A 20800-nucleotide genomic window follows, 5' to 3' on the forward strand; every position below is an offset into this window, starting at 1 on the left:
GATACGATGTGACCTAGTACTATGCCTTTTTTCACCATGAAGTGACATTTTTCCCAATTAAAATGAGACTCTTCTCTTTACATCGTGTTAAAACTTTAGACAAGTTAGACAGGCATTCAGTGAAAGAGTCTCCATAGATAGAAAAATCCTCCATGAACACTTCCATAAAACGCTCTACCATGTCACTAAATAAATGAATCATACACCGTTAGAAGGTACCAGGAGCATTACAAAGGCCAAAAGGCATTCATTTATAGGCGTATGTTCCAAAAGGACATGTGAAGGTAGTCTTTTCTTGGTCATCAATATCAATAATAATTTGTAAATAGCCAGAGTAGCCATCTAAAAAACAATAAAAAGCATGGACTAGCTAGACGTTCAAGCATCTGATCTATAAAGGGTAAAGGAAAATGATCCTTTCATGTCATGGCATTTAAACGTCTGTAATCAATACAAATCCTCCATTTCATAGGACTATGCGTGGAAACATATTCACCCTTGGCGTTACGTACCATGGTAATCCTTGATTTCTTTGGAACTACATGAATGGGACTTACCCATTCGCTATCAGAGATTGGGTATATGATACCCTCATCGAAGTAACCATAAGACTTCTTCCCTGACCACTTCTTTCATGGCAGGGTTTAAACGACGCTGAGGTTCACGGGAAGTCTTTGCGTTATCCTCTAAATGGATACGATGAGTGCACACATTAGGGTGAATTCCCTAAATGTCGGCTAGGGACCAACCAATCCCAGAACGATGTTCCCTAATCACCCTGATTAACAGTGCCTCTTCTTCCTTAGATAACAGAGAAGATATAATTACCGGATGACTACCATCCGGATCAAGTTGAATATACTTTAACTCAGGAGGAAGAGGTTTAAGCACCGGGGTGGAAGGAATATCGATAAATGCTTCTGGAGGGTCTTCATCTTGAGTAATCAATACTTGCTTAGGCAGCAGGTCTTCAAACTCTGTATATGGAGCAACCGAAGGGTCTACAATTTGTGTAGACTCGTAGATGGTATTGACTTCCTCTATGTAGGAGTCATCGACAAAATCTGAACTTCCAAAAGGAAGGAATTTATGCATATGGTTTTCTGGAAACGTGTTATTAAAGTAATCTTGAGCTAAGCTCTCGATCATGCTAACCTCTCCATCTATAGATGAACCTGGTAATTGTTTCATCATTTTAAAAACATTTACCTCAACCAAAAGATGGCCAAAAGACAAGGATATCGAACCATCGCAGCAGTTTATAAGCGCGTTGGCAGTCGCCAAGAAGGGACTCCCTAAGATGATCGGAACAGAGTCGTTAGCGACTTCTGTATCGAGGATAACAAAATCAGCAGGATAGTAGAAATCCATGGACCTTAACAAGCACATTTTCAACCACACCCTTAGGGTACTTAATAGATCGATCTGCTAATTGCAATGTCATTTTAGTAGGTTGCATCTCTTGTAGACCTATTTGTTTGTATAGATAATACGGGAGTAAGTTAACACTCGCCCCCAGGTCTAGTAAAACAGTCGTCGTGTGGGAATCTCCTAAGGTGCATTGTACAGTAGGACGACCAGGGTCCTTGTACTTAACGATTCCATTGTGTTCCGTTAAAGTTGGAAACTGTTTAGTTAAAAAAGCGTCTTTAGGAATATTTGTCTTACGCCTTTTATCTTGTTGTGACTGTTATTGTTCATAGGCGAAAGGACAATAGGAGTCGGGATGCTCTGGACTCAAACATAAATTACATGGATTGGAGTTGATATTCATGACGGAGATCGGCGTTTGTTGAACAGAAATAGCCTCTACCTTTTTAGTTAAAGATTTGATTAAATTTTTAAGTTCCTGATCAGGTTTCATCTCAAACATACCGGGCGGCTTTAACTGTTGTAGCAGAACTAGCGGAATGGGAGAAATCGTCACTACCGCCCCAGTTATTATTACTCTTAGTTTGATCTTCAAAAAATTTATAAGCCTCTGATGCTCCCTTAGTTAGGAAACTACCCCCATTCATTATGTCAAGCACCTCCTTGTGGTGGTGTAATAGTCCTTTGAAAAAGGCACGAACTAGCGTGTCTTTCACGAGGTTATGGTGTGGACACTCTATAAGTAGATCGGTGAAACGATTCCAAGCCTCTGAAAATGATTCATGAGGATTCTGTCAAAATAAATGAATCTTGGAAAACATTTCATCGGTCTTCAGTGGTGGCTAAAAATGTTCCATAAACAATTGAACAAGTTTAGCCCACGAGTCCACAGAATTTGGCGCTTGGGCAATTAACCAAGACACCGCCTTATCGGCTAAAGTGAAGGGAAATACCCTCAGTTTAATTTGTTCAGCACCAACTGTAGGATGGTGGAATGTAGTAAGGACTTGGTCAATCATACGTATGTACTGATAAGGTTTTTCATGGTCTAACCCATGAAAAACGGGTAACAAATTAAATATATTTGGGGGGATTTGGAAATCCCCCACTGGGTCTGATAGAACGATGCAAGATTTAGGGCTATCGTTCAAGGCTTTGTAAAAGTCAGAGAGATGAGACTCTCTTTCTTCAGCCATTACTTCAGGTGGTGTGTGTGGTATATTAGTTAGAGGTGTAGTGAGTGGTATACTAGAAAGGCGTGTTTGTTGACGTTGCCGGTTAATTACGTTACGCGTTTTTCTTCGGCCTGACCTTAATCTCATGCAAGGCTAAGCCAATTTTAAAGAAACACAACAACACTCCAAACAATCCTGATATGCTAGTATGAACCTCTAACAGGACATGCGAGGTGTGGAAGAAAAGAGTACCTGAATGCCTCCTTGTTTCACTTATAAATAGCGTCTTGTTTACGCGTGCTCAGTGTGTATAACAAGGTAAAACACTGAAAACTATGAAGAAATAGAAATTTGAAACAAACCTGTGGAAATCGGGTAATTTCAGCAGAGGGCGCAGGTAGTGCTCAGATTCGAGCTGGAGTTCCAGGCTCAATTTAGCCTTGGTAGGGCGCAGGTAGCGCTCAGGGAAAACCTCGAGGTCCAAGCGCTTCAGCGCGGGGCGCACTCGTGTTTTGCCTTGGCAAGGTGCGGGCTGCGCTCAGCCAAAGAGTGGAGTTCCAGGCACTTGGGCGCGGGTCGCGCTCCAATTATGCCTACCCAGGGTGCGGGTCGCGCTCCATGTAATTTTTCGAGAAAAATTTTCAGTGCTGAAATGGACAACCACAGTGAGAATCAAACAAGGGTGGGTGGGTTATAGGACTTTGGAAAATTAACAATTCTAAAGAAAACAATGCTAAAGACAACTAAGATGGCAGCGGCGCCATTTGATAATAATTAAATGATTAGTTTTACTAATAACTAGAGCGATGAAACTCTAAACACAAGTAAAACTAAAACTGAACTTATACTAGATTTATCAAATATTTCTACTCTCGATACTATTGAAGTAGAGTTGGAATAGAAGATTTGTTCCACTCCTAGTTCTTTAGCATTCAAGTTTCCTACGACTATCAATCCTACCAAAGTCAATGAGACTTTTATGAATTATACTACGAAATGCTACGGAATACTAAAATTTGAATCTAGAATAAGAATTAGGGGGGAATTGAATCCACCTTGAATCCAACTTAAGAAACTAGCATAGATGGTTGTAATCCAATTCTTACGTTCTTACTAGTAAGAATTGGTCGTTCTAATCCCTAATTATACATGGCATCTCTACCAATTCATAACTAGCATGTGAGGACGTCCACCAATTCTCATAGCGAATCAACGACCTTCTAGAGTGGAATAGACTCTTACAACGATTCTATACTACACAATCAAGTTTTCATCAAGGCTTCATCAAACCCCTCTAATGGAGGTTTAGCCTTAATTCATCAAACTATCATTTCCAAATGAAATTGAATAAGACATAACATAAAGATTCTAACTTTATTAATATAAAGATTCTAATCAATAATTCAAAACTAAATTAAACAACTAAGAAATAAATAACAACTAATAACTGAATTTAGATCTAAGTAATTCAATAAGTCAAAACCGAAATTATCAAGACTAACTATTTTATTTAATCTAATGAATAATAACAATCATTCAATAATCTAAATTAAAACAAGGAATGAAAACTAATTAATAAACTAATTAAAATTCTCAAAACTAGATCTAGAACTAAGGTTTAATGGCTTCTTTCTAACCTAAACTAATTGATACTTAAGAGCTAAGTCTTGTGTGTGGAAATGGAGGAGACCAGATCCACATTTTCGTGCATGGGCTGAGGGTCCATGCTTTGGGCCGGAAAATCGAGCCCGAAGCCCAATTATTTTAGTCCACAGGGCCCTTCCCAACTGGATTTGACTTCAACAAGCTTTTCATCCACTTTTGCTCCTCTGATTGGATGAAGGTTTAGACCATTGGAAAGCTCTTTCCGAGCCAGTCGTTTTGGCATAAGGTACGCCCAATTCTGAGGCCTGAGTCCAAAGAAACGATCTTCGGAAGTTCTGCTGACTTTTGTGTGTTGTTTCTGCCCGTCTTGGCCTTTAATCCCCGAACTTCTTAGCAACCAACCCTTTGCTCTTTTATATCTCCAAAGTGGCACATTTCTGCCATAATTGACTTCAATGCCTAAAATACATAAAAGCATGTAATTAGCATTAACTCTTATTTATTACTCGTATAATTAGTCTAAAAGTATTATTGTTAAGGGGTTAAAACTACAGTTTTGGGCTCTTATCAATTACTGAGAGCAACATCAAGGAGTACTTCCTAATAGGGCAGCCATTCAATGAATCACCACTTAGGGCAAACACAAAGAATACTTCCCCTAGGCAGCCACTCCCTGAGCTACCCCTTCTAAGGTAACACAAAGAATACTTCCCCAACTCTAAAGAACTATAATACTAGAAGAAAAGCAAATAACACTAGCATGATATTAGTATTGTAAAACATAAAACCTATCCTATACTTCCATCCCCTGGTGTGGGCAATGGATCCAATAACTAAAAACATAAAGAACTAACCTGATTAAAGAACACCATGAACCAGAAGAATCATTAAACCTTAAGCATCAGCTTCATCTCCTCCCTTGAAGGAGAAGATTAGTCTTCCATAAAGAAGGAAGAACATGAAGAACGAGAAGAAGAGTTGAAAAACGTAAGACTAGAAAGACTAACTTATTAAGACTCGACTAGTTAAAATAGAATCTTTTATTATTAATCTCTCTCTGCCTCAAGTTCTGGAGACAAGAATATAAGTGAATTGGCAAATTACATGAGGCACTTAGGTCCTCTATTTATAGGGGTTACAATGAGTTCTAGAAGCATTCCAAACCGCCATTTGTTTCCTAATTCAAATCAACTTCTTTCAGATTCCAACTTCGTTTTCAAACCTGAGAAGGAAGTGGCTATAGCGTCATTTCATGCATCAGGATGCACGATCCTCGCGACTTAGGCGCGAGCACTACATCTGGACGCAAGATCAATTCGTCCCATATGCAGAAGTCTATTTTGCCTCTTTTGCTCTATCTTTCTATCCTCTTTTGTGGGCTTTGGTCCAAGCAATGAATCCTTTGGCCTTGGACTTCCAAATAGGCTTTAAAATAGGTCCAAGTCGCATCTTTAATAGCTTCAATTCCTTGACTTTCTCCATGATTGTTCACAGGCTTCCCATATGATCCTTAATGCTTTGAATTGCTCCGTTTTACCCCTTTCTCTCTAATATTCCACAAAACTCTCTCTTTCACCTGTAGAATCATAAAACATAACTTACAAACACTATTAGTCCACTAAGATGGCTAAACAAGAGGCATAATCGAGGGTTAAATTGCACTTTTTTAGCACTTATCAATATACTGAAAATCATTCCTGGTTTAGGTAAGAGTTCATACGCACATAAAAGATGAGCTATGAGAGAAGTCTGGTGCTTGAATTGTCAAACACAAACTTGCCCCGGTCTTCAACCTCATAATAATTCTATTTATAAAGTCTACATATGTTATCCCCTAGTGCATTACGCTCAGTCTAAAGAGAGTAATCTAGCCATCTGGTTGGGATTGACTCAAGTTTTCAAAAGCTTTCAAGTCTTAGGGATCTGACTTAAAATGACCTACAGATAAGAGCCCAAAACTGTAGTTTTAACACCTTAACAATAATACTTTTAGACCAATTATGTGAGTAATAAATATGAGTTAATGCTGATTATGTGCTTTTATGTATTTCAGGCATTGGAGTCAATTATGTGTAGATATGTGTCACTTTTGTGAGATAAAGGAGCAAGGGTTGGCTGCTAAAAAGTTTTGTGATTAAAGGCCAAGATTCAAGGAGAAAAAACTTTTTTAAAAGCCTGGTCAAAGCTGAAAAGTCAAAGTCAACGTGGGCATAAACAGCGCACAAAAGTCAGTAGAACTTCCGAAGACAGTATCTTTGGACTCAGACCTCGGAATTGGGCCTACCTTATGTCAAAAAGACCGTATTGGAAAGAGATTTCCAATGGTCTAAACCTTGACCCAATCAAAGGAGCTGAAGTGGACAAAAAGTCTATTGAAGTCAAATCCAGTTGAGAAGGCCTCTGTGGACTAAAGAAATTGGGTTTTGGGCTTGATTTTCCGGCCCAAAATATGGCGCATTAGCCCATGCATGAAAAAGTGGATCTTGTCTCCTCCATTTCAAGACACATGACTTCCCAAAAAGTAGATCTTAAGCATCTAGTTTTTTTACTTAGCCATTATCCAGTAACTTGTTTTAGATCTAGTTTTTTTACATTCAATTAATTAGTTAGAACAAAGTAGATTATTATTTAGAATCAGATTTCAGTTTCATAATAAAGTACTAGTTTTTCATTTCAATTTAGATTATTGATTCAATTCTTATTTAGATTTAGTTGTCCTAAATTCATAATTAGCTTGTCTCCATTGATAATTAATATTCATAATCTTAGTGCTAATTTAGTTTTAAATCTTGTTTTAATACAATTGAAATCATTATTATTATCGTTCAAATTAGATTTATAAGTTAATCATATATTCAATAATGGGTTGTTCTATGAGTTCTTGTTTGAGAAACAATAGCGTAATGATTCAAGGCTAAAACCTCCATTAGAGGGGGTTGATGAAGCTTGATTTCGATTAGCGTATAATAGTTCGTAATATTCCATTCCATTCTAGAAAACAATTAGTTCACTATGAGAATGGGTTTGATTGTTTCACAAGCTAGTTGTTAGTTGGTAGAAATTACCATGAACAATTAGGAATTAGGAAAACCCAATTGCTATTCGAAAACATTTAAATTTGGATTACGACAATACCTCGCTAGTGGATTAAGTCGAGTTAAGGTGGAATCAATCCCCCCCTAATTCCTTATCATATTATCAATTTAGTATTCCGTAGTTGAATTATCGTATCTTGTTAGTATAATTTCCTTCGCAGTATAATTTCTGTGTTACTCTCATTAACTTGGATAGACTGATAATCTTAGTCAACGTTAATTCTAAAGAACTAGGAGTGGAATGAATTCTCTACTCTAAATATATAGAATGATAAAATAGTAGAAAAACTTTTATATAATAAGCGTAAAATAGTTTTAGTTTTACCTACATTTGAGTTTCGATACTTATTCGTAGGTAAACCTATTGTTTTCTCTTTTATCAAATGGCGCCGCTGCCTTCTTAGTTCCCTTTAGAATTGTTTTCGTTAGTATTGTTAGTCTTCCCAAAGTCCCATTAAACCCACCCACCCTTGTTTGTTTCTAACAGTGATTGTTTGGATCAGAAACTAAAAAAATTGAAAAGAACAAGCCTGAGCGCGCCCCATGCCCATACAAAGCTAACTTCGAGCGCCCTAGTGCTGAAGTTAGCCTTGAACTCGAATTGAACTTGAGCGCGACCCGTGCCCTACCAAGGCAAAGTTCGAAGTTTCCAACCAAGCGCTGGAACTCGAGTTGAACTCGAAGCGACCAGCCTACCTAGGCTAATTCTCGAAGCGACCGGCCCTCTTCTTGAAACCGATTTTCGGTTAGTTCAAAATTCTATTACTTCAAGTTATTCAATTTTTCTAACTTGTTAAATACAGTGAGCTAGCATAAACAAGACGCTATTCATAAGCGAAGCAAGGAGGCATTCATGTACTTCTTTCTTCCACTCCTCGAATCTTTTATCAGAGGAGTTCTTATACTAGCATATCAGGGTTGTTTTGATTGTTGTCGTGTTTCTTCAATATTGGACTTAGCCTTGCATGAGATTAAGGTCAGGTAGAGAAAAAACGACTAACGTAATCTATCGTGAACCTCAACACACACACCTATCTAGTATACCACACACCACACACCACACCTGAAATAATGGCTGAAGAAAGAGAGTCACCTCTCTCTGACTTTTACAAAGCCTTGAACGATAGCCCAAAATCTTTCATCGTTCTTGCAGACCCAGTGGAGGATTTTAGAATCCCCCCAATTATATTTAATTTGTTACCCGTTTTTCATGGGTTAGACAATAAAAAAACTTTATCAGCATATGCGTAGGATTGAACAAGTCCTTACTACATTCCCTCATCCTATGGTTGGTACGGAACAAATTAAACTGAGGGTGTTTCCTTTCACCTTAGCCGATAAGGCGGCGTCTTGGTTGGTTGACCAAGTGCCTAATTCTGTGGACTCATGGGCCAAACTTGTTCAACTATTTATGGAATATTTTTACTCACCACTGAAGACAGATGAAATGCTTTCCAAGATTCATTTCTTTCGACAGAATCCTCATGAATCATTTTCAGAGGCTTGGAATCGTTTCACCAATCTTCTTATAGAGTGTCTACACCATAATCTCGCGAAAAATACGTTAGTTCGTGCCTTTTTCAAGGGACTGCTACACCACCACCAAGAGGTGCTTGACATAATGAATGGGGGTAGTTTCCTCAGTAAAGGAGCCACAGTGGCTTATAAATTTTTAGAAGATCAAACAAAGCGTAATAATAACTGGGGGGGGGGGGTTGTGACGATATCCCCCGCAACGCTAGTTCTTCTTAAACAGTTAAGGCTACCAGTATGTTTGAGGTTAAATCCGATCCTGAGCTTAAAACTCGAATTTAATCCCTCACTAAAAAGGTAGAAGCTATTTCTGTTCAACAAAAGCCTATCCCCACCATGAATGTCAACTCCAATCAATGTAATTTCTGTTTGAGTCCTGAGCATCCCGAGTCCTATTGTCCTCTCGCTTATGAACAACAAACATCACAACAAGATAACGTTTGCTCAATTAATAATTATCCTATTCCTAACGCCCCTTGGAGACAACATCCCAACTTCAGTTGGAGAAATAATCAACAAGTAACACATCCAAGGTTTAATAATCAAAATATTAGGCCAACAAACAATTACAATCAAGCTCCACCACGACAAGGACAAGGTCAGGGTAATTATAATAATTATAACAATAATAATTATAATGCTAATAGAGGTATTGTTCCGGTAAATAATAACTATCACAACCCACCCATTAATAATCAACATGACATAGTTCCTGTCACACAACCTATAGCTAACACTCCTCCACAACCGGATCGCTTTGACGCCTTTATGCAAACCCAACAACAGATTTTACAAGCCATCCAACTTTCCTTACAGCAGCTAGCACAAGAGAAAGTACAACCCAAAGGTGTGTTTCCAAGACAAGCGATATCTAATCCTAAAACAACAAACACAGTCTTTGAGGTAAACGGTAATACAAGTACGGAAAATACAAACGTAGGTGAGCTAAATGCCATCACCACTCTCTGTTCTGGCAGAGTGGTTGATAACAACGTAACTATACCTATAGTTAGCCCACCAGTGGTCCCTGAACCAGATATTGTACTAGATACTGACGTAGAAACTGAAGATCCTACCCCTGTAGAGGTACCAGTTAAACCACAACCTAAGAAACAGAAAGCCAAGGTTAGACATCCAGTTGATCCATACGCAAAATATAGAGAGAAACCACCGTTTCCTCATAGATTAGCTATGTTGAACAAGGATACAAATTACGATGAGATTAGCGAAGTTTTCAAAAATCTAACAATAAACCTTCCTTTTCTTGAAGCGATTAAAAAGTTACTTCACCACGCTAAGTTTCTTAAAGAGTTGTGCACTACTAGGCGTAAGACAAATATTCCTAAAGACGTTTTTCTTACTGAACAATTTCCAACTTTATCAAAACATAATGGAATCGTTAAGTACAAGGACCCTAGTCGTCCTACTGTACAATGCACCTTAGGAGATTCCCACACGATCACCGCTTTATTAGACCTTGGGGCGACTGTTAACTTTCTCCCGTATTATCTATACAAACAAATAGGTCTACAGGAGATGCAACCTACTAAAATGACGTTGCAATTAGCGGATCGGTCTATTAAGTATCCTAAGGAAGTGGTTGAAAACGTGCTTCTTAAGGTTCAGGATTTCTACTATCCTGCTGATTTTGTTCTCCTCGATACAGAAGTCGCTAATGACTCTGTTCCGATCATTTTGAGGAGTCCTTTCTTGGCTACTACCAACGTGCTCATAAACTACTGCGATGGTTCGATATCCTTGTCTTTTAACCATCTTTTTGTTGAGGTAAATGTTTTTAAAATGATGAAACAGTTACCAGATTTGTCTATAGATGGGGAGGTTAGCATGATCGAGAACTTAGCTCAAGATTATTTTAATAACACATTTCCAGAAAACCAGATGCATAAATTCCTTTATTTTTGAAGTTCAGATTTTGCCAATGACTTTTACTTAGAGGAAGTCAACACCATCTTCAAGTCTACACCTATCGTAGACCCTTCTGTTGCTCCATTTACTGAGTTTGAAGACCTGCTGCCTAAGCAAGTATTCATTACTCAAGATGAGGACCCTCCAGAAGCATTTATTGACATTCCTTCCACCCCGATGCTTAAACCTCTTCCTTCTGAGTTAAAATATATTCAACTTGATCCGGATGGTAGTCATCCGATAATTATATCATCTTTGTTATCTAAGGAGGAAGAGGCACGTTTGATTAGGGTGATTAGGGAACATCGTTCTGCGATTGGTTGGTCCCTAGCCGACATTAAGGGAATTGACCCTAATGTTTGCACTCATCATATCCATTTAGAGGATAACGCAAAGACTTCTCGCGAACCTCAGCGTCGCTTAAACCCTACCAGGAAAGAGGTGGTCAAGGAAGAAGTCTTACGCTTACTCGATGCTGGTATCATATACCTAATCAGGGATTACCATGTAGTTCCTAAAAAATCAGGGATTACCATGGTACATAATGCCAAGGGTGAATATGTTTCTACGCATGGTCCTATGAAATGGAGGATCTGTATCGATTGCAGACGATTAAATGCCATGACACGAAAAGATCATTCTCCTTTGCCCTTTATAGATTAGATGCTCGAACGTCTAGCTGGTCATGCTTTTTATTATTTTTTGGATGGCCACTCTGGCTATTTTCTAATTATTATTGATATTGATGACCAAGAAAAGACTACCTTCACATGTCCTTTTGGAACATATGCCTATAAACGAATGCCTTTTGGCCTTTGTAATGTTTCTGGTACCTTCCAACGGTGTATGCTTCATATATTTAGTGACATGGTAGAGCGCTTCATGGAAGTATTCATGGATGATTTTTCTATCTATAGAGACTCTTTCACTGACTGCCTGGATAACTGTCTAAGGTTTTGACACGGTGTGAAGAGAAGAGTCTGGTTTTAAATTGGAAAAAATGTCATTTCATGGTGAAAAAGGGAATAGTGCTATGTCACATTGTATCTAGTGATGGCATCGAAGTAGATAAGGCCAAACTAGATAAGATAGCGACTCTACCTATATACCGACGGTTGTCCGAGGATATTAGAGCCTTTCTAGGCCATGCAGGTTTTTATAGGCATTTTATCAAAGATTTTTCAAAAATAGCTAGGCCTTTAACTAATCTGCTTTTACAGGATGCCATCTTTGATTTTAATTTTATCTGTAAGTAGGCTTTTAAAACTTTAAAAGCTGCCTTAACATCTACACCGATTATACAGCCTCCCGATTGGTCTAAACCTTTCGAACTCATGTGTGATGCTAGTGATTATGCTGTTGGTGCTGTCTTAGGACAGAAACTAGATAATAAATCCAGCGTTATTTATTATGCTAATAAAACTTTAAACGATGCACAAAGGAATTATACAACTACTGAAAAAGAATTCTTAGTTGTCGTTTATGCTTTAGATAAGTTTTGTCCTTATTTGGTTGGTTCTAAGACTCTAGTTTACACGGACCATGCAGCCCTTAGGTATCTTCTCGCAAAGAAGGATGCTAAGCAGAGATTAATCCGATGGATTCTTCTCCTGCAAGAGTTCACATTAGAAATAAAGGACAAAATAGGGGTCGAAAACGTTGTTGCCAACCACTTATCTAGACTTACAAATGACGATGATAGTGATTCTGAGTCCATACCGGACTCTTTTCCTGATGAGCATCTGTATGCTATTTTTTTTGCACCATGGTATGTTGACATTGTGAATTATTTAGCGTCTTATATTATTCCTGATGATTGGTCAAGAAATGAACGTAAGAAGTTTTTAGCCAGAGTTAAGGTATACTACAGGGATGAGTCCTACCTTTTTAAGTATTGTGCGGATCAAATTATTCGTCGTTGTATTCCCCAGTATGAATATAATGAGGTTCTCTCATTCTGCCATGAAAAAGAGTGTGTTGGCCATTTTAGTGGTATGAAAACAGCCGCTAAAATTCTTCAATGTGGGTTTTATTGGCCTACTCTCTTTAAAGATGCCCAAGTGCATTGCAAGACGTGTGGTCGTTGCCAACAACTTGGGCGAATCACGAAGCGTAATATGATGTCATTAAACCCAATCATGGTGGTAGAAATTTTTGACTTATGGGGTATTGATTTCATGGGTCCTTTTTCTATTTCCCACGGTTTCATTTATATTCTAGTTGTCGTGAACTACGTGTCTAAATGGATAGAGGTCATGGCTTGCCGTAGCAATGAACATAAGACAATGGTGTTTTTTTGTTAAGGAATAAATTTTCTGTCGATTTGGCATTCCTAAAGCTATCATTAGTGAAGATGGAACACATTTTTGCAACAGAGTTGTTGCGTCTCTCGTAAAAAAGTATGGAGTTACACATAAGGTAGCAACTCCTTATCATACACAAACTAGTGGACAAGTAGAAGTTTCTAATAGGGAAATCAAAAAGATCTTAGAAACAACTATAAATCCTGATAAGAAAGACTGGTCGAAGCGTCTATCTGATGCCTTATGGGCGTATAGGACTGCTTTCAAAACTCCTATAGGTATGTCTCCCTTTAGACTTGTATTTGGGAAACCTTGTCATTTGCCCGTTGAATTGGAGCACCATCCTATGTGGGCTATAAAAAGCCTTACCTTCAATTTTGATGAGGTGAGTGTCAAGCACAAATTGCAATTGAATGAGCTTGAAGAAATCCGTAGCGATTCTTATGATCTCGCGAATGATTATAAAGCTAACATGAAATGTGTTCATGATAAGCAAATCTTGCGCAAAGAGTTTGTAGTAGGTCAAAAGGTCTTGCTTTACAACTCCCGTTATCCAAGGAAATTAAAAACCCGTTGGTTTGGTCCTTTTCTGGTTACTGAAGTCAACCCTTATGGGGCAATCACCTTGGTAAATCCCAAGGACAACAATACCTTTAAAGTTAATGGCCAATGGTTGTTTATGTCGTTTAATCGTATTTCGATTCGGGTTAACATTATCTATGAATTTAGATTTCATTCGTTTGCATAACTTACATCACGCACGCACGTCGAGGCATTTTCCATCTTCTTATATGTCACCCACGGTTTAACTAGAGTGTTTCATGGATCATTGGATTGGAAATTCTCTCCTGATCGTTTCCATATCTCACTCGCAAAAATCGGACCGGTAACGAGTCGAGAATCCAAATTTTAATTTTTGCGCGCATAGGGACAAAAATCGGAAAATTTCGGAAATCGAATTGGGCTTGGGCCCAAGCCAACAGTATAACCCAAGAACGCATCACGTTCTTCTTCTTCATCTTTCCAATTCCTCCATTACCAAATTTTAAACCCTAACCAAAATAATAAAAAAATAAAAAAAAAAAAAAAACCTAAACACCACCATGCCAAAATAGTTTCACCCCACTCCAAAACATCTCCACCACCATTTCCAACCTTTTGCACCACCAAAAAAATTAATAAATAAATAAAATAAAATAAAATAAAAAAGTCACCGAACTTTAAAAATTTTCGACCCACCACCGCGCCTCCTCCCAAATATTTAGTGAGTTGCTCAAATGCATCTCCTCCACCTTATTCAAACCCACAAATCGTTTCAAAACTTCAATGGCTCTAAGACGAAGAATTTTGCCGGAACAAGCTTTTACTACCGCCCGCTTTATGCCATTTTTTCGTGACGAGATGATTAGGAGGGATTGGAATAGGTTGTGGTACTCGACAGATGATTTCTACCATTCTGATTTGGTCAAACAATTCTATAAGAAGAGGGAGTTGGAGGGTCAAAATTTTTTTGTGAAGGTGGCTAGGACGAGGAAGAAGTATCGAGAGAGTTGTTAGCTGAAATTTTAGGCATTACGCCTGAACACCACCTTGAAGCCACTTTGCAGGAATCCCAGTATACTGGAGTTCCTGCATTAATGAAAGACACTGTCATGGAGGGTCAGTACAATTCAAATTCTCATTGTGTTCGACAGTCATCTCTGCGATCCAACCAACTGGCTGTAGCTCAGTGGATTGGTAAGAACGTCATCGGGAAGGAGAAAGTCAGTGACATCGGTCAGACATGTCTGCACGTTCTCTGGATATTGCAGGAGAAGAGGTATAACTTCTGCATACTCGAGTTTATTTTAACTATGATTAGAGGCGTTGGAAAGAGTGTTGCGCCATTTTCGGTATTGATCACTAAGATCATGGTGTCTTTTAGAGCTATTACAAAATCTGTTCGTATTATGATAAAATTGCATTCAAATGCAATTATTTATACGGAGTGTATCCAAAAGACTTGGAAGTTGCCGGAGGATAGGGTGGTTGATTCGGATGAGGAGATGGAGGATATGACATGTTTGGATGAAAATGCCTTGGAAAGATGTACTTCTGATTTAGAACGCATGTCAGTGCTCCATAGTGGCTTGCGTTGCGTTTATGGTAATTGTGAAGATGTACGGGATAGGCAGATTATAATTCGAAATAACCAAAAGAGCCTTGGTCCTATGAAGAGGATGAGGATGATGCTTAAAAAACGGGGAGATAAAGTAAGTTTTTATTTTAGTTAGTGTCTGCTTATGTCCCAAGCAATTTGATTCTTGTTAACCCCATAATGGGTGGAACTCATATAAAGTTACGTCTGTTTTTCTTTTTCTATATTAGTATGTTTTAACCTTGTTTTGCAGATATTTCAGAATTTCACGCATTTCTATGGTATTTTTCTACCCTTTTTATTTCAATACTATGAGGACAAAGCATGCTTCTTGTTTGGGGGTGGCATAAAAACACGTGTAATTAAGGAATCTGTTAAGATATAGATATCTACAATATGCACTTGTTTTTAAGTAAAAAGTTCAAAAAATTCAAAAAATAAATAAAAAATAAAAAATAAAAATAAAAAAATAAAAAGTTATGATATACACTTAGGAATATTGGTATTGTTTTCTTTCTCTATGCTCTCAATAATCTAGAAGTCTCATGTAGCTTTTGCGTTAGAATAGTTTTTAGAAATTTAGGTTAATATGTAGATAATAATTTTTGTATCTTTCTATAAATATATTGCGTGAGTATCTATGATTGTTTGGTAGTAAGTTTCTGAAATCTAGGCTAGAGTACTTATTCTACAAATCCTGTGAGAATATAGACTAAAGCCTTATATGAATGAAAAAATTGAGAAATGACATGAGGGAGAAGTAAAATCCGAATAGAGAAATCACACGTCCACTTACTTGATCACTATATCATATCCTACGCGAGAATATAGGCCTATTTGGATCGATATAGCCAGAAATTCAAACCTATGAATTATTTTCTACTAGTCGCCCCTCTGAGCCTTTCTTTAGCCTTTCATAAACCGCAAATCCTTTAACCTTTTACAAAACAAAATAAAAATAAAAATCAGCCTACCCATTCTTTGAATGAGTCGGAGAATAGAGATGAAGAATAGAAAAGAGAAAGACCTTTGAAATCAAGAATTTGTTAGTTGCTTCAAATAAGAAAAGAAAGTTTTCATCCAAATAAAAAAAAACTAATAAAATAAATAAATAAATAAATAAAGAGATAGAACTCCGAAAACATAATCAAAGGAGTCAAAAGCCAAAGAAAAAGAAAAAAATGGCTAAGGATGGAAACAAAGTGTAGAAGCAAAAGTAAAGAACAAGGTCTTCTCTAGTTACATAATATGAAGACTCTATTATCTCAGACTTGTCCTTTTTGAATATCCATTTCCTTCCTTCGTAAACCATCTCCTAATCCTCGCAACACCCAAATAAGACCTCTAGCTCAATTAGGAATAGGTTAGTGTGATAATAAGTGGGAGATGTGTTTGATCGACTTCGGTTTCCTTGTGTGTCATTGAGATTGTAAGGTAAAGTGTGACCACTGCACACTGGAGTAGCGAAACTTAAGTGGAAAAATTAGAGTGTTTTTGTCTTGACATTTATGTGAGGACCTACTTAAGGATGCTATTCCAAGGTTTCAGAAACGGACCTGTTAGTGCATTTCATAGTATTACTCATTATATATATGTTTATTTGTAGATGATTGATTATTATACATATATTAACTTAGGTTTCGACTTGATTATTTTGTATTCATTGCTAGTGAGATGTAATTGGGAGCATAAATAAGGAAACAGTAGTTTTATTTCTTAGTCGTTATAGTATAGATGAAGTTTGTGAGTACCTTCACTGGAAAACTCTCACGAGGCTATAACTCGTCCACTAGGGAATCCCTCGTGGTTTAAGGGCTTGTTGTATATGGTCAATGCAATCGCACTCGGCGAAACGAGATTAGTTAGAACTCCATTTTTGGTCACTTATGCTAATTTCTTATATTTGCTTAAGGACAAGCAAAATGCTGTTTGGGGGTGGTTTGATAAGAGCCCAAAACTTTAACCCCTTCATAATAATAATTTTAGACCAATTATGTGAGTAATAAATGAGAGTTAATGCTGATTACGTGTTTTTATGTATTTCAGGCATTGGAGTCAATTATGTGCAGAAATATGTCACTTTTTTGAGATAAAGGAGCAAGGGTTGGTTGCTAAAAAGTTCTGTAATTAAAAGCCAAGATTCAAGGAGAAAAAGCCTTTTTAAAAGCCCGGTCAAAGCTGAAAAGTCAAAGTCAACGCGGGCAGAAACAACGCACAAAAGTCAGTAGAACTTTCGAAGACTGTATATTTGGACTCAGACCTCAGAATTGAGCCTACCTTATGTCAAAACGACCATCTTGGAAAGAGATTTCCAATGGTCTAAACCTTAACCCAATCAGAGGAGCAAAAGTAGATGAAATGTCTGTTGAAATCAAATTCAACTGAAATGGTCTCTGTGGACTGAAGAAATTGGGTTTTGGGCTCGATTTTCCGACCCAAAACATGGCTCCTCAGCCCATGCACGAAAAAGTGGATCTTGTCTCCTCCATTTCAAGACACAAGACTTAGCTCTTTAGCATCTACTTTTTTTAGTTAGCCATTATCCAATAACATGTTTTAGATCTAGTTTTTTTACATTCAATTAATTAGTTAGAACAAAGTAGATTATTATTTAGAATTAGATTTCAGTTTCATAATAAAGTACTAGTTTTTCATTTCAATTTAGATTATTGATTCAATTCTTATTTAGATTTAGTTGTCTTTAATTCATAATTAGCTTGTCTCCATTAATATTTAGTATTCATAATCTTAGTGCTAATTTAGTTTTAAATCTTGTTTTAATTCAATTGAAATCATTATTATTATCTTTCAAATTAGATTAATAAGTTAATCATATATTCAATAATGGGTTGCTCTATGAGTTCTTGTTTGAGAAATGATAGCGTAATGATTCAAGGCTAAAACCTCCATTGGAGTGGGTTGAAGAAGCTTTTATGAAGCTTGATTTCGATTAGCATATAATAGTTCATAATATTCCATTCCATTCTAGAAAGCAATTAGTTTACCATGAGAATGGGTTTGATTGTTTCACAAGCTAGTTGTTAGTTAGTAGAGATTACCATGAATAATTAGGGATTAGGAAGACCCAATTGCTATGCGAAAGCATTTCAATTCGAATTACGACAATACCTTGCTAGTGGATTAAGTCAAGTTAAGGTGGAATCAATACCCCCCCTAATTCCTTATCATGTTATCAATTTAGTATTCGTAGTTGAATTATCGTATTTTGTTAGTATAATTTCCATCGTAGTATAATTTATGTGTTACTCTCACTAACTTTGATAGACTGATAATTTTAGTCAACGTTAATTCTAAAAAACTAGGAGTGGAACGAATTCTCTACTCTAAATATATAGAACGATAAAGAGAGTAGAAAAACTTTGATATATTAAGCGTAAAATAGTTTTAGTTTTACTCACATTTGAGTTCGATACTTATTTGTAGGTAAAACTATCATTTTACTTTTATCACCTACCTTTTTAAAATTTCTGTCAAACTTATTCAAAACCTAAAAAAATTATTTATAATTTTCCTTCTATTATATGTACATTTTTTCCTATAGTCCCTGTACAGTTCTTTCCATCATCTACTTTTCATCCACCATTGGATATGAGTATACCCTATATCTATACGTTGTATTTTTTATGCTGATCGTTTTGGTACCTCACGGGTCAAGATCGGACGTGCCATCAAACTATTTAACCCACACAACTGCCCACATTCCATCTTGTCCATCACAAAAATCCCCAACCCTAGCGGCCCACTCCAGCTCACGATTGCCCCCATCCAACTCGTGACCGCGACCTTACCTCAACACACCTCCACCAAATTTTTTTACAGCCTGCTCCATTTTCAACCCACATTCCAAATCAAAAACCTAATTTTATAAATCCCTGCTATAAATGGCTCGAGTTCTTAAAATCGTGCCGGAGCAAAATTTTCAAGACATCTTTTATTCCGATCTGTTTGAAGTGCACTTCAGGGCTGAGATTAGAAGAAGAGGATGTGAACCCTTGATTTTGTTGGAAGGTGCGGTTTATTCTCCCTCTCTTACTCTTTCATTTTATAATTGCATGCTTAGAGAGGAGGATGACCGTATCACAGTTATCAAGGATGGCCGCTCGCTGGAGCTTACCAAGGAGGTGGTGAGTCGAGTTCTGCAGATTCCTCTGAAGGCTTATGTTCAGACAGAATAGTCCCCAGACGGTAAGACCATCGATGTGATGATGGTAGAGACACTTCTTGAGGGGGTTAAAAACCCCAAGTCTCACTGCACGTTTCAGAGGTCGTTGTGAAGGAACCAGCTAGTAGTATCTCAGTGGACAGCCTACAACCTGCTTGGCTTAACCAAGCCTTCGGATATAGGTAAGGCGATGCTTCATATTTTATGGATTCTTCAAGAGCAGAAGAACAACTTCTGCATCGTCTCCTTTATCTTTGAGCAACTCTGCAAACCGAAGAAGTCAACCGCCCTTCTACCAGTGTTGGTCACTAGGATCATGCAGCACTGGGGTTCCAGGCCATAGACGCCCAAGTGGTGGTCAAGGACGCTACCATAGGTCCTATCTATACCCACTGCGTCCAGAAGTTATGGCTTCCACCTGAAGCCAGAGCTGCTGAGCAAGCATGCTCGATTGAGAATGTGGATTACATTGCTAAAAATGCCACTCAACAGTTCACTTAGCCCATGGACGGAATTCACTTCCTCCATGGAGGCTAGAGGATTCTGCATTCGTATATCCACCAGCTCAGGGAAACTCAGGGTAACATTATAGCAGAATAGCAGACCATCAGAAAGGGGCATCGATGTTTTTCAACACAGTGTCACTAGAACACTGCAGAGCATCAGAGACGCGCTCCCACATAGTGATTGATAGGGTTATATACTAAAAACATTCTTTTTGTATTAACTCTTATTCTTTATATTTTGAATGAGAATCATATGGGCAAATTTTATGCATATTATATATACTATTAGTTATATGCATGCATCTAATACTTTATGTTGTAGAGGATATGGTGTGTGGTGACACATAGAAGATCATATCATCAGTACCTTATAAAGTATAAGTAAACGTTCACAACCTAGATGGATTTGGACAAACCATTGGTACGGTTGTAGTATAATCTGGTAGTAGTCTATCTTGACTATAGGATTACACTAGTACACTTTGTGTGTATTGAACAGGACCAAGTGAGGTTGTTTCTCTTTATACTGACTATATAAAAGAATAAACACCTCTGTTATTATGGATGCTTGTCCTCTTAAACCGGATATAATAATGGGCACTTACATGCATTGTACATTGCTTTAAATCATCAGTGAGTAAGATTCATTTGTGAATCAACAAACTCAATGGATTAGGTAATGCAATTATATGTAAGGTGTGATGTTGATTATAGAAGGAATCCGTGACCCGCAGGAAGTCGGGTTGATGATGTCCTCTTAAGGAGCTTATAAGGATTGTAATGTTAAACCTGCAGGTGGATTTAATCCGACATGACAATGAGGTTGAGTGGTATTACTCAAGGACATAATAAGTTGATTAATATAGTTGTTAGTAACTTGACTTAATCAACAGGTATTCGATATCTTAAATACGGGGATATCAACGAGCATATAATATGGTGCCCATAAACGTAACACGTAATTTG

Source organism: Coptis chinensis, chromosome 5, assembly GCF_015680905.1.
Source record: "Coptis chinensis isolate HL-2020 chromosome 5, ASM1568090v1, whole genome shotgun sequence".
Taxonomy (NCBI): domain Eukaryota; kingdom Viridiplantae; phylum Streptophyta; class Magnoliopsida; order Ranunculales; family Ranunculaceae; genus Coptis; species Coptis chinensis.